Genomic DNA, 12,736 nt, shown 5'->3' with positions numbered 1-12,736 from the left:
TGTCGCCAGCCAGAGATTAACAAAGAGAATTGGGACATTAATTTCTCCCTTGTGATGAGTGCTCTCCCTTCATGCCTGGAAAATGCCATGGAGGTCTTGCCTGTAATTGGCTTTGGCCACCTGGGGACCGCTTGGAGGAAGTAGGGGCATCAGAGTGCCGGGGGGGGGGGGGGAGGGGGGGACACACACACATATAGCCTTCACACATCAAGAACAACACACACACACACACACACACACACACACACACACACACACACACACACACACACACACACACACACACACACACACACAGGTAGACCTGATGAGGATGAGGAGGGATTTGTGATGAAGAGCATAGTCAATTAATCTCACAGGGCTCTCCTAGGAGTCTGACATTTAAAGGAGAGCTGCTACAAGCTTGTCTGACCAGGTCTTAGAAAACGGGTTACAGAATTCTGTGTGTGTTTTGGGGTGGCCTGGTACGGGAGAAAACGGAGGCTGGAGGAGACTGAGGTCTGTCTGAGGTTCACCGCCACAGGGCTGGCATTCATTCATTAAGCTGCAGACACACACACACACACACACACACACACACACACACACACATACGTGTTTATAGACAATATCAGGACTTATGACAAAAATGTGACATATTGGGACATGCCTTTCCCAATGTCCAAGAGACCTGGGAATCAGAATAGTTTGGTCCCATGATTCTAGGAATACATCCATCTGTTGAGATTTTGTCTAGGGCTATATTTTGTTCAGACCTGATTTTAATAGTATATATGAGGACTTTTTCGGGTTCATGTGACATATAAGGCCCATAGCAACAGCAGCCCATAGATACACACTGATTTTCAGGTTTATGTGACTTATGAAGAACCTGTAAATAGGGTCTGTATTTGAACGTGGTTCCGGTTACATGTTGAAATGTCTGCATAAGAATCATAGGTGTACAATACTTAACTAAAGCTTTAAAAAATATATTATAATAATCATGCTCACCAGATAGGTAACCTTCAACAGAAATGCCTATCCATGTTCACATAGCTCATAAATATAATATATTCTCAGTCTACTGTTTAAGTCGTATTATTGTTATTTATAACAATACATTTGCAGTCAATATTCATGTAAAAAAAGAGGGAACACTTTATGCCTTACTTTTATTGAGTGCCAGCGAAAATATGCAAATTAACAAATCAATTGAACACCCAGAATAGACCACCTACACTTTGCCTCCTTCCCTGCTATGCACAAGGCAGTAGAAATGGCATGTTTGAAATGAATGAGAAACTCTCTATTAAAGCATCCAGCTTCTATGAAACATGACAGTGTACATTCAGCTAACCTGTCTAAATAACATAGGGATTTACATCATAGTTACATAGTGCAAGTTACCATACACAAGGCCTGTTACAAGCACCCATTGAAATGGTAATAGTTTAACAGTAATTTAAACACCTTGCCACATTCAACAACTTGTGGTTAAGAACAAAGTGCTTCTGAAAACTTAGGAACAATAACAATCCCTTTAAGTACTGTTTATCTCTTTTCCCTGTCAATGAGAGCAGAGTATTAACACATATCATCAACTGTTATCCCAAAAAAATGTGACCATAAGTAGCAAACATATGCTCATTAATAGCCCTCAATTATACATAAACATACAAACATGTGGGATCTACAGTCGAGCCTATGTGGCATGTTTGTACAAGAACCAACAATATAAATCATTTAAGGAAAATAAAATAATATGAACATGAAACCCACATATATTAACACTATCTGAGGAGAAGCTGATTGAAATTGGAATTGAATGGTACCTGAGCTACAGTTGGCATGCTCTAGTTCTATCTATTCATCTTCCTTTTTAATGCTACATTTCTGTTGTGGATGTAGTATTTGATAGCAACCCAGTCTCTGTCTTTCAGAGCTACTGGCTCTGCTTGGAGGCAGGAGTCACAGTCCTTTTTACCTGGTATTCTGCAGCTTGTTATGAAATTAAGCAAATGCCGCTCAACAGCTTTCACTTCATCACCTGTCCACTTGCTTCTCACCTTCACAGCTTTCATAAATGGAAACAAAATACAACTGATTAACAATGAGCTCTGCTAAAGTGACAAATGGAGGATATGATACAAAGGATTCTAGTTAGTAGTTATATGATGTTATCAATACATGTGAATACAAAATGCTTACTAACCTTGCTTTCCTTTGGAGCACTTTGAGGATGCTTGGGATGTGACTATTTTACCATGTCTTGGTTGTGTGTTGCTCATGTGTACGTTATCCAAGGTGGTTGACTCAGGAGTGCCCTTCATGTTGTCCAGGGTGGTTGACTCAGAAGTGCCCTCCATGTTGTCCAGGGTGGTTGACTCAGAAGTGCCCTCCATGTTGTCCAGGGTGGTTGACTCAGAAGTGCCCTCCATGTTGTCCAGGGTGGTTGACTCTGGTGTTTGCCTCAGAAGTGTCTGGTCCCTAGAAGTCTCTGTTGTTGAGCCTTTGCAAAGTAATAATGAATGTGATTATGTTCTATGAGCTTCATGACAATACGTTTGCTTGCTTGTATTATTCACTGTAAACAACCTCAATGTCAGGCAATATGCAATTCTACATTAGATATTAACTGATATTTGAGATATAAACATAAACTGATTGCAAATCCATAAATGTGGAATTACTTATCACCACCAATGTGATTGTTAAAAAACAGATAGAGGATCATTTCGATAATCCCCACAGAAATGTGCATTTATGTGACATAACTTAAAGATATTACCACATATATACAAGTCAGGATACCTTTGCATTGATGTAGGTCAGCAATGGTTTCTTCACTGGAATCATCATCACTCATTTCTACTTCATATGGTTGGGTAAAAAACATTTACGGCCAATTATTTAAATTAAGGACTAACAACACTTATAATAGTTATATTTGAAGTGGCTAAAAACTATATTTCAAACAAAATTTTACCTTCAGGATTGACCTCAATGTCATCCAGCCCTTTCCCCTGCAGGTAAGGCAGTCTTCCTTTTTCGATTGCTATCAACAGTTTGCTGACTTTTGCGAGCTGCAGGGTACTCTCTGGAAGCCGATAGAATTCTCTATGGACACGGATGTCATGTCCTAGAAAGGTGGCAAGTTGATCCATTTCATTTTCTTTGAGGTTTAGTAGTGTGGACAAAGTGGCGACTTGTTTCCGCAATCTTGTTGAGGTGAGTGCCTCTGGGTTCTTTGCACCACATTGTTTGAATACTTGCGAAAGCAGTCAGAGCCTCTGTAATGGGAAAGGACACCTGGCCGTGTAAACATGTACACATTTTCTTTGTGGACTTGACACTCTTTTCTGCTTATCATGAGGAGGTCCATAGCAGTGATCATGTCAGGGGTTAGAAGCACTGGAACCTTTCTTGACCTTTTACCTCGAATCTCAACTCTCTCAAAGTGCTCTGCAAGCTTCCTCTCGAAGTCAGTAAGGCCCCTCACAATGTCTGGATTCAGCTCCGTAAGATCCCTGGATGTGAAAGACTGAAGCTCCATTTTTGAAACTTCCCCTTCCCTCCTTCTGTTAAATAGTACTACCTGCATCAAAGTCACTTTAGGAAGATTTCCAAAGCTTTTGCTGTTGGGTTCTTCCTCAAGGTCCTTCATACACTTAGCACGCTCAGTAGCAAGAAACGTGTGCAGCACCGACACATCCTCTGTAAAGGGTCAAACCTGTGGTTTATTCCATTTGGCTTGTTGAAGCGTACCCAATGCGGCAGCTGAAATGGACTCTGTCCACTTTTTCTGATGTAAAGTGGCAAATTGCTTTGCAGACTCTGCAACAGCAGGGCGATGTGCAGTGATGGCATTGCATTGAATAATGCCTGCAACTTTGGCTAAACTGTGTCCCAATTTCAAAGCCAATGATGGGATTTTATACGAGTTGCTTTCAACATCATAACCAGCAACATATCTTACTGCCTGTATCACATGGGGAAAGTTACAGGGCATAACAAGGACTTCGGTGCTCTTCAAAGGTGTTATAGCCCTTGCCGTTATCAATAGTCTTGCCATCGCTCTATTTTTTTGGCGTATGTAGTCATTCCTTCTCTCATATGGTTTCCTGGAATTCAACAGTGACTCGCCGATACAAAGGAATTCAGTTTCACTCCTTACAACCGAGGAAACGTCATCCTGGTTCATTTCACAAGCAATCTTCCAAACAGTTTCCTTAACTGAGTCAGGTCTTGGTAAGTGCAGTTGAATCCGTTTTCGCCCAACTTGAGGCTCTCCCTCAACAGACTTCTTCGGGCAGTTTCTCACATGTCTCCATAGGGAATTTCTTGCATACAGTCCTTCGCAAAATTTGCAGTCACGGTAGTCATCAGATGGTTTTGCATTACTAGGTCTTTTACAGGCAACCATCTCTCCAGTGCCACAGCTTGCCACTTCAGTATTATGGTCAAAGTTTCATCTCTTCTTAAGAGAGCGTAACAACTCTCTTCTTTTGCGGGATCCTTTATTAAAACTGAAAGCCATTGCAACATCAGGCTTTTCACTGTGGATGGATTTGAGGTGTCTTGCCAATTTATAAATGGCCTTTTTACAATAAAGACAAAATTGCTTCTTGTTGTACTTGCTTCCTTTTGCTGTTATTGACAAAGGTGTGACATTTATGGAGCTTTTCTGGTGTGATGTGTTCTCTGATGAATTGGCACTGCAGCTTATTACTGAAGTACAAGGATTGCTGCGCATCTTTGAATAACTTAATGTTCTTGGCTTCTCTGAACTGGTGGTACTATCCCCACTGTGTGCTGTAACATTCCCTAATGGTTTGTTCTCTGACAATTTGTGGTGGAGATTCTTTTCTGTGGTTTTATATTCCTTACTACAAGAACTTGTAGTACTTATAATAGAAGCATCCGAGGAATTGCCACATGAGTCTGGAAGATAGTCTGCAGCATCCGAAGATTCATCAAGGTCTGAAAAAAAAGAAAAAAAAGCATCTAATTCTGTCAATAACTTTATACATGTATTAATACCTAGGGTATCATACTCCCTACAGTACCATCACATTGTGCATAACACCTACATACTCACAGAAAAATGTATTCTAGTAAACTGATTGAAAGACCTCTGTCTCTCAGCTATCTCTTCTCATAACGATCCTCACAACGATCATGACGGCGCCTCAGATTTTGCAGATGGCGGCTTTTTCTAAGCTGTACAAATTTCTACAATGTTTCCTCACATCAAAAATACCACAATGTGTTAACAAAGAACATTAACTATTTTATCTAATGACAAGAATGCAGCTTTCTTACCTGCTTTGCAGTAGGACACTGGAAGGGTACAATTCCACTGGACTTGCTTGCCTTGAATGAAATTATGAAGAATAAATATTTGTTTTTAATAACACAGTACCGTAACAGTAAATTAGGATATTATACATTATACTGTATGTGAAAATAATTTGGGTTAAGAAATTGACAATACTGTTTTATAGATGACCTATAAATGAAAAAATGAATATGTGGATCTGGGGTTTTCAAGCAAGACTCTATAGAAATGGTTAAAACTGTACAATATCTGCTAACCAACAATATGAGGACTGTGTAACACACACACTCTACTCTGGTTGGGTCATACCATGTCGGGACGTCATCTGAAACACATTTACGCCTTGAACAGACTAAGTACAAAATGAGGAGATGACGACTGAACACATCTAGAGTCAAGGTTCCTGACTTTGAGTTATCCTTTTGATGTCAAAGAAAGTTCACAACCTTAAAAGTAATGTAAATGGGTCAACTGCAATATAAATTAAATCACGCAAATTGATAAGAAATATGTTAAATGGGCAAAAACATTGCCCCAAAAATACAAAAACATAGGCATTAGAGAGAATAAAGATTAATTTTATGTTTTGAGGGGTGGTTAGTTCTGACAAATGGTCGGGCTAATTTTGTTTATGCTATGATATCGAAACAAGTGATGGGAATTTTGATATTGTGAACATTTTACACAAAAGGTTGGTTGTAATACAGTAAAAAGCCATGTAATTTATATATTGGAATGAACTGAGACAACAATTTAATTTAAATAGAAAAGATCTACAATAAATGTGTAATAACCTGTTGGAAGGATGAAGTGGATCTCTGTCTCACTTCTGGGTCTGCTGAAGGTTGAGCTGGGATCTTGTCACTTGGTGTCTGCAACGAAATACAACAATAACATGTCAGAAATATAGTGTTTTATAATATAGATCATATCTATTTAGTAAACTAATGATCATACTCAGTTCAGTCACAATATATTCCTACCACCTGTCTATCATAATCCCCTTTGGGGTGAGACTCATTGCTGAGGTCAAGGGCTGCATTGACCACAGATGTTAGGAAAGATAATTCATATATGGATCTGGGCTTTTTATGCAAGACTCTATAAAAATGGTTAAAACTGTACAATATCTGCTAACCAACAATATGAGGACCGTGTAACACACACACACTCTACTCTGGTTGAGTCATACCATATCGGGACGTAATCTGAAACACATTTACGTCTTGAACATCCTAATTACCAAATGAGGACTTGACGACTGAACACATCTGGAGTCAAGGTTCCTGACTTTGAGTTATCCTTTTGTTGTCAAAGAAAGCTCACAACCTTAAAAGTAATGTAAATGGATCAACTGCCATATAAATTAAATCACGCAAATTGACAAGAAATATGTTAAATGGGCAAAAACATTGCCCAAAAAATACAAAAAACATAGGCATTAGAGAGAATAAAGATTAATTTAATGTTTTGAGGGGCGGTTAGTTCTGTCAAATGGTCGGGCTAATTTTGTTTATGCTATGATATCGAAACAAGTTATGGGAATGTTGATATTGTGAACATTTTACACAAAAGGTTTGTTGTAATATAGTAAAAAGCCATGTAATTTATATATTGGAATGAACTGAGACAACAATTTAATTTAAATAGAAAAGATCTACAGTAAATGTGTAATAACCTGTTGGAAGGATGAAGTGGATCTCTGTCTCACTTCTGGGTCTGCTGAAGGTTGAGCTGGGATCTTGTCAGTTGGTGTCTGCAACGAAATACAACAATAACATGTCAGAAATATTGTGTTTTATAATATAGATCATATCTATTTAGTAAACTAATGATCATACTCAGTTCAGTCACAATATATTCCTACCACCTGTCAATCATAATCGCCTTTGGGGTGAAACTCATTGCTGAGGTCAAGGGCTGCATTGACCACAAATGTTAGGAAAGATAATTCATATGTGGATCTGGGCTTTTTATGCAAGACACTATAGAAATGGTTAAAACTGTACAATATCTGCTAACCAACAATATGAGGACTGTGTAACACACACACTCTACTCTGGTTGGGTCATACCATATCGGGACGTAATCTGAAACACATTTACGTCTTGAACAGCCTAATTACCAAATGAGGACTTGACGACTGAACACATCTGGAATCAAGGTTCCTGACTTTTAGTTATCCTTTTGTTGTCAAAGAAAGCTCACCACCTTAAAAGCAACGTAAATGGATCAACTGCCATATCAATTAAATCACGCAAATTGATAAGAAATATGTTAAATGGACAAAAGCATTGCCCCAAAAATACAAAAACATAGGCATTAGAGAGAATAAAGATTAATTTTATGTTTTGAGGGGCGGTTAGTTCTGTCAAATGGTCGGGCTAATTTTGTTTATGCTATGATATCGAAACAAGTTATGGGAATTTTGATATTGTGAACATTTTACACAAAAGGTTGGTTGTAATACAGTAAAAAGCCATGTAATTCATATATTGGAATGAACTGAGACAACAATTTAATTTAAATAGAAAAGATCTACAATAAATGTGTAATAACCTGTTGGAAGGATGAAGTGGATCTCTGTCTCACTTCTGGGTCTGCTGAAGGTTGAGCTGGGATCTTGTTACTTGGTGTCTGCAACAAAATACAACAATAACATGTCAGAAATATTGTGTTTTATAATATAGATCATATCTATTTAGTAAACTAATGATCATATTCAGTTCAGTCACAATATATTCCTACCAGCTGTCAATCATAATCGCCTTTGGGGTGAGACTCATTGCTGAGTTCAAGGGCTGCATTGACCACATATGTTAGGAAAGATAATTAATATATAGATCTGGGCTTTTTATGCAAGACTCTATAAAAATGGTTAAAACTGTACAATATCTGCTAACCAACAATATGAGGACCGTGTAACACACACACTCTACTCTGGTTGGGTCATACCATATCGGGACGTCATCTGAAAGACATTTACGTCTTGAACAGCCTAATTACCAAATGAGGACTTGACGACTGAACACATCTAGAGTCAAGGTTCCTGACTTTGAGTTATCATTTTGATGTCAAAGAAAGCTCACAACCTTAAAAGTAATGTAAATGGATCAACTGCCATATAAATTAAATCACTCAAATTGATAAGAAATATGTTAAATGGGCAAAAACATTGCCCCAAAAATACAAAAACATAGGCATTAGAGAGAATAAAGATTAATTTTATATTTTGAGGGCGGTTAGTTCTGTCAAATGGTCGGTCTAATTTTGTTTATGCTATGATATCGAAACAAGTTATGGGAATTTTGATATTGTGAACATTTTACACAAAAGGTTGGTTGTAATACAGTAAAAAGCCATGTCATTTATATATTGGAATGAACTGAGACAACAATTTAATTTAAATAGAAAAGATCTACAATAAATGTGTAATAACCTGTTGAAAGGATGAAGTGGATCTCTGTCTCACTTCTGGGTCTGCTGAAGGTTGAGCTGGGATCTTGTCACTTGGTGTCTGCAACGAAATACAACAATAACATGTCAGAAATATTGTGTTTTATAATATAGATAATATCTATTTAGTAAACTAATGATCATATTCAGTTCAGTCACAATATATTCCTACCACCTGTCAATCATAATCGCCTTTGGGGTGAGACTCATTGCTGAGGTCAAGGGCTGCATTGACCACAGATGTTAGGAAAGATAATTCATATGTGGATCTGGGCTTTTTATGTAAAACTCTATAAAAATTGTTAAAACTGTACAATATCTGCCAACCAACAATATGAGGACCGTGTAACACACACACTCTACTCTGGTTGGGTCATACCATATCGGGACGTCATCTGAAACACATTTACGTCTTGAACAGCCTTAGTACCAAATGAGGACATGACGACTGAACACATCTAGAGTCAAGGTTCCTGACTTTGAGTTATCCTTTTGTTGTCAAAGAAAGCTCACAACCTTAAAAGTAATGTAAATGGATCAACTGCCATATAAATTAAATCACGCAAATTGATAAGAAATATGTTAAATGGGCAAAAACATTGCCCCAAAAATACAAAAACATAGGCATTAGAGAGAATAAAGATTATTTTTATATTTTGAGGGGCGGTTAGTTCTGTCAAATGGTCGGGCTAATTTTGTTTACACTATGATATCGAAACAAGTTATGGGAATGTTGATTTTGTGAACATTTTACACAAAAGGTTGGTTATAATACAGTAAAAAGCCATTTAATTCATATTTTGGAATGAACTGAGACAACAATTTAATTTAAATAGAAAAGATCTACAATAAATATGTAATAACCTGTTGGAAGGATGAAGTGGATCTCTGTCTCACTTCTGGGTATGCTGAAGGTTGAGCTGGGATCTTGTCACTTGGTGTCTGCAACGAAATACAACAATAACATGTCAGAAATATTGTGTTTTATAATATAGATCATATCTATTTCGTAAACTAATGATCATACTCAGTTCGGTCACAATATATTCCTACCACCTGTCTATCAAAATCGCCTTTGGGGTGAGACTCATTGCTGAGGTCAAGGGCTGCATTGACCACAGATGTTAGGAAAGATAATTCATATATGGATCTGGGCTTTTTATGTAAAACTCTATAAAAATTGTTAAAACTGTACAATATCTGCCAACCAACAATATGAGGACCGTGTAACACACACACTCTACTCTGGTTGGGTCATACCATATCGGAACGTCATCTGAAAGGCAATTACGTCTTGAACAGCCTAATTACCAAATGAGGACTTGACGACTGAACACATCTAGAGTCAAGGTTCCTGACTTTGAGTTATCATTTTGTTGTCAAAGAAAGCTCACAACCTTAAAAGTAATGTAAATGGATCAACTACCATATAAATTAAATCACGCAAATTGATAAGAAATATGTTAAATGGGCAAAACCATTGCCCCAAAAATACAAAAACATAGGCATTAGAGAGAATAAAGATTAATTGTATATTTTGAGGGCGGTTAGTTCTGTCAAATGGTCGGGCTAATTTTGTTTACACTATGATATCGAAACAAGTTATGGGAATGTTGATTTTGTGAACATTTTACACAAAAGGTTGGTTGTAATACAGTAAAAAGCCATGTCATTTATATATTGGAATGAACTGAGACAACAATTTAATTTAAATAGAAAAGATCTACAATAAATGTGTAATAACCTGTTGGAAGGATGAAGTGGATCTCTGTCTCACTTCTGGGTCTGCTGAAGGTTGAGCTGGGATCTTGTCACTTGGTGTCTGCAACGAAATACAACAATAACATGTCAGAAATATTGTGTTTTATAATATAGATCATATCTATTTAGTAAACTAATGATCATACTCAGTTCAGTCACAATATATTCCTACCACCTGTCTATCATAATCGCCTTTGGGGTGAGACTCATTGCTGAGGTCAAGGGCTGCATTGACCACAGATGTTAGGAAAGATAATTCATATGTGGATCTGGGCTTTTTATGTAAAACTCTATAAAAATTGTTAAAACTGTACAATATCTGCAAACCAACAATATGAGGACCGTGTAACACACACACTCTACTCTGGTTGGGTCATACCATATCGGGACGTCATCTGAAACACATTTACGTCTTGACAGCCTTAGTACCAAATGAGGACATGACGACTGAACACATCTAGAGTCAAGGTTCCTGACTTTGAGTTATCCTTTTGTTGTCAAAGAAAGCTCACAACCTTAAAAGTAATGTAAATGGATCAACTGCCATATAAATTAAATCACGGAAATTGATAAGAAATATGTTAAATGTGCAAAAACATTGCCCCAAAAATACAAAAACATAGGCATTAGAGAGAATAAAGATTAATTGTATATTTTGAGGGCGGTTAGTTCTGTCAAATGGTCGGGCTAATTTTGTTTACACTATGATATCGAAACAAGTTATGGGAATGTTGATTTTGTGAACATTTTACACAAAAGGTTGGTTGTAATACAGTAAAAAGCCATGTCATTTATATATTGGAATGAACTGACACAACAATTTAATTTAAATAGAAAAGATCTACAATAAATGTGTAATAACCTGTTGGAAGGATGAAGTGGATCTCTGTCTTACTTCTGGGTCTGCTGAAGGTTGAGCTGGGATCTTGTCACTTGGTGTCTGCAACGAAATACAACAATAACATGTCAGAAATATTGTGTTTTATAATATAGATCATATCTATTTCGTAAACTAATGATCATACTCAGTTCAGTCACAATATATTCCTACCACCTGTCTATCATAATCGCCTTTGGGGTGAGACTCATTGCTGAGGTCAAGGGCTGCATTGACCACAGATGTTAGGAAAGATAATTAATATATGAATCTGGGCTTTTTATGAAAGACTCTTTAAAAATGGTTAAAACTGTACAACATCTGCTAACCAACAATATGATGACCGTGTAACACACACACTCTACTCTGGTTGGGTCATACCATATCGGGACGTAATCTGAAACACATTTACGTCTTGAACAGCCTAATTACCAAACGAGGACTTGACGACAGAACACATCTGGTATCAAGGTTCCTGACTTTGAGTTATCCTTTTGTTGTCAAAGAAAGCTCACCACCTTAAAAGCAACGTAAATGGATCAACTGCCATATCAATTAAATCACGCAAATTGATAAGAAATATGTTAAATGGACAAAAGCATTGCCCCAAAAATACAAAAACATAGGCATTAGAGAGAATAAAGATTAATTTTATGTTTTGAGGGGCGGTTAGTTCTGTCAAATGGTCGGGCTAATTTTGTTTACGCTATGATATCGAAACAAGTTATGGGAATTTTGATATTGTGAACATTTTACACAAAAGGTTGGTTGTAATACAGTAAAAAGCCATGTAATTCATATATTGGAATGAACTGAGACAACAATTTAATTTAAATAGAAAAGATCTACAATAAATGTGTAATAACCTGTTGGAAGGATGAAGTGGATCTCTGTCTCACTTCTGGGTCTGCTGAAGGTTGAGCTGGGATCTTGTCACTTGGTGTCTGCAACGAAATACAACAATAACATGTCAGAAATATTGTGTTTTATAATATAGATAATATCTATTTAGTAAACTAATGATCATATTCAGTTCAGTCACAATATATTCCTACCACCTGTCAATCATAATCGCCTTTGGGGTGAGACTCATTGCTGAGTTCAAGGGCTGCATTGACCACATATGTTAGGAAAGATAATTAATATATAGATCTGGGCTTTTTATGCAAGACTCTATAAAAATGGTTAAAACTGTACAATATCTGCTAACCAACAATATGAGGACCGTGTAACACACACACTCTACTCTGGTTGGGTCATACCATATCGGGACGTCATCTGAAACACATTTACGTCTTGAACAGCCTTAGTACCAAATGAGG

At 37.2% G+C, this 12,736-nt stretch overlaps 2 long non-coding RNA genes across 3 annotated transcripts; both read right to left on the bottom strand.

Moving 5' to 3' along the window:
• Nucleotides 1–1,135: 1,135 nt before the first annotated feature.
• On the bottom strand, nt 1,136–5,376 carry LOC311123853. Of its 2 annotated transcripts, none has more exons than XR_014612657.1 (5): nt 5,305–5,376; nt 2,969–4,962; nt 2,794–2,853; nt 2,195–2,491; nt 1,136–2,056 (listed from the first exon to the last, which is right to left on the bottom strand). It is a non-coding gene; the product is annotated as an uncharacterized lncRNA (long non-coding RNA). The 2 variants fall into 2 exon arrangements; XR_014612658.1 differs by having other exon boundaries at nt 2,794–2,850.
• Nucleotides 5,377–10,525: 5,149 nt separating this feature from the next.
• On the bottom strand, nt 10,526–12,330 carry LOC311123848. Its single transcript, XR_014612656.1, has 3 exons — nt 12,281–12,330; nt 11,400–11,477; nt 10,526–10,598 (listed from the first exon to the last, which is right to left on the bottom strand). It is a non-coding gene; the product is annotated as an uncharacterized lncRNA (long non-coding RNA).
• Between the last annotated feature and the right edge of the window lie 406 nt (nt 12,331–12,736).

Source organism: Coregonus lavaretus (assembly GCF_964263955.1).
Source record: "Coregonus lavaretus genome assembly, contig: HAP1_SCAFFOLD_421, whole genome shotgun sequence".
NCBI lineage: Eukaryota > Metazoa > Chordata > Actinopteri > Salmoniformes > Salmonidae > Coregonus > Coregonus lavaretus.
This window is presented reverse-complemented; position numbering and strand designations above follow the sequence as displayed.